Below are 3,211 nucleotides of genomic sequence, written 5' to 3' on the forward strand. Positions count from 1 at the left end.
CCGGCCAGCCCAGGCGGCTGCCGGGGGCGGTCATCGGTCACAGAGGCGCCTCAGGTTCCAGATTATCACACCTCGCTCAAAAACGCTGTGACGCTACCATTAAGGTACATTTTTCTATGGGCGAATCACGAGCGCCACATACGCCATATACACATTACAGCGAACTGTTACGCATGTTGAAATACTCAACATTTGACATGCATACACAGAGAGCGATAACAGGCTAGTAGATCACAAATACAAACTGACTACGACCTACGGTCGACCTCAACAGGGTGACAAAAGCGTTCGGCAGGCTTGGAAACAGAACGTCAATCTTGGCCACCAAATCAGTCGCACGATTGCAGTCGGGGATCCACAACGAGCCGATGGGGGGCGCGTCACTGCACTGCTGCTGTTTACTGTTACTATACCGCTACGTCACTGTCTGAGTCTTTCACCTCGGAGTAAAGGCGCCGGCACACATGCTTTGTTGGGATCTGTGGCACGGGGAGCCACTGAACCGTCGAGATTGAACGTCACATGCCGTGGAACTTGACCGTCACGGCCGTGGCGCGGACTTCCGCGCTCTGTAGACGGGTTCGCACTCACTAGGGGTTTCCTTGCCATACAGGACACACGAACACGGTAGCAGGGGGCGATAAACACACAGAAATCGTCTGTTACGCCAGAGAATGCGCCCACGAGGCATTTTCACGAGATAGTCATGGTGATCACCAACCCCGATGATCGCACCAGTCCGGTCCCACCGGCCTGTGCGTGGATTCATCACTGTCACATCACATGTCACATCACATGTCACATCACATGTCACATCATCATGCCCGAATGCTGTACAGGGGTTTTGCCGTGTTGTGGTGCCGTTCACGGGCTTGTTGGGCTGCTTGAGCACGGGTCTGCTCGCGCTGTTCGGCGGCTCTCTGCCACTCAGCGGCAAAGGCTCGGCGGTGAGCTGGAGCTGACGTCTGCAGAGAATGGCCAAACGGTATCTGAGCTGGGGAACGCCCGTGCGTGCCAGGGATGTTTCCTGAGCTCGAGAAGACCCCTGGCGAAGCGGTCGCTGTCGTGGTCGCCGTGCTACGTCGTCTTTACAATGAGCCGCTTGACCGACTTCACTACAGACTCAGCGTATTCATTACTTCGTGATTAACTGGGGCCAGATAAGACAAGGGATGCCTCCCATCTGGGCAAAAAATCTCTCGTTCTTTTGGCTCTGAACTGAGGGGCACCGTCAGTTTGGAGCACAGTCGGCACACCGGTGTCAGTAAACACGTTACGCAGCACACCGATCAGCTGACGTGATGTCGCCTCTCCCAGACACTCAGCGACGATGGGTCAGCTGGATAAACGATCAACATGCACAAGGTAGGTCTTGCCGACATGTTGAAAGGCAGTCAGCTGAGACGGACCCGAAAACCCTGCTTGGTAGTGGGTCCGTCATCAGTGGCTCCCTATGGCGGCTGGGCAGCAGAGCCCTGCAGGCACGGCACAAACTGACGATGTTGGGCACGTCGTTGTCGATGCTTGGCCAGTACTCGGTTTGTCTCGCTCTCATTTCCGTTCCATTGATGCCTTGATGACTGCTATGTAAGCCACGCAGGACCCCCCGCCCTCAGGCTGCGAGGGATGACGAGCCGAGGCCCACACACAATGCGGTCATCTTCCACGATGATGACCGCATTGTCAGTCGCGAACACGCCAGTAGGGTCGCATTGCGACATTCAATTTTCCCTTTGTGCCAGGCAAGCCAGTGGCAATGAGTGCCCACAGCTCTTGGTATTCAGCGTCTCTCCTCAGATGCTGCGCGTACCTGCTCTAGCGGAACTCCGTGCAGAGGCATGAGACGGGAGTCGTCGTCCATGACTGCGCTGACAGCTGTCATGAGAACCTGACGGACGTGCTGACCTAGCTCCACTTCTGCTTCCTCATCCCCGAGAGTCGGATCGTCGACTGGAGCTCTGGAAAGCGCGTCCGGTATGGCGAGAGCAGTACCGGGACGCCATTCAGCTGTGAACTGGTACATGGCTTCTTTCTCACGGAGGAGCAAAACGCGGGATTCTCGACGTCACTGAGCGATCAGAAGTTGAAGATCGGGATCAGCGGTCTATGATCGGTGGTCAAGGTGAAGTTGGGGCAGCCTGTCAAATAAACACGACGCTTCTTCGTCGCCCATGCTATCGCCGGCATCTCCAGCTCCATGACCGCGTGTCTGTTCTTGGTGTCGGTCAGGAATCTTACCCGCACTGAATCAGCTTCCATTCTGCTCCATGTTGCAACATAAGGATCAGCTGCATCTGCTCCATGTACACGAGACCCCCGTCGCCCAAAGGTGTTTGTTTGCAGCGCTGCTGGTAACTCCGGCGGGCAGTACGCCAGAGCCACTGGAGAACCTAATGTCTTCCTGACATGGGCTAAGACCTCGTCGTGCTGAGATGTCCACAACCTTTCATTCTTAGGCTTGAGAAGAGCGCGCAGTGGCTCTGCGGCATCGGGTATCCATGGTGAAAATTTGTTCAGCTGTCCAACCAGTCCCAGAAAGCTTCGCAGATCTGTGATGTTGGTTGGCGTTGAAAACGATGCGATGGCATCCCACCTTCTGGCTGACGGGGACGAAGCCTGCTGGGCTGAGCTTGTAGTCGCAGAACCCAACCTCCGTCCTGGTGAACTCCACTCCGGCAGGATTTAGTTTGATGCCGTTTTCATCACACCTCTCCAGTATCGTCTACATGTGGTCTAGATGAGTAGCGCAGTCGTCATCATGCGCAAGGATGTCATCCACGACTTTGTAAGTCCGTAGTGCACCGTCCAGAGCCTGGTCTCCTCGTCGGCCGTGCTTGTCGCCACTCGTAATCAGTTCCTGGGGAGCCCGATTGTGCTGCTACCGTTTCCAGGACGTGACGAATGTTGTGAGATGCTGATCTTCAGGTGTGGTGGTCGCCTGGAAGTATCCTTTCTTGGCGTCAAATTTAGATAAGAATCGTGCGTCCGTATTGATACCGGACACGGCGTCGTGCGGTGTGCAAACAGGATGAGGTCTTCTCTTGACATACATGTTCAGTTCGGTCAGGTCGCAACAGATGCGAACATCTTCCAAGTTCTTCTTTGGGACAACCACTATGAGATGGCACCACTCTGTAGGCTCATGTACAGGAACGATGATACACTTGGCCTCAAGCTCGTCCAGCTGCCGCCTTACCTTGTTTCGCCAGCC

This window comes from Pollicipes pollicipes, unplaced genomic scaffold (genome assembly GCF_011947565.3).
Source record: "Pollicipes pollicipes isolate AB1234 unplaced genomic scaffold, Ppol_2.1 Scaffold_6052;HRSCAF=7182_pilon_pilon_pilon, whole genome shotgun sequence".
In the NCBI taxonomy this organism is placed as follows: domain Eukaryota; kingdom Metazoa; phylum Arthropoda; class Thecostraca; order Pollicipedomorpha; family Pollicipedidae; genus Pollicipes; species Pollicipes pollicipes.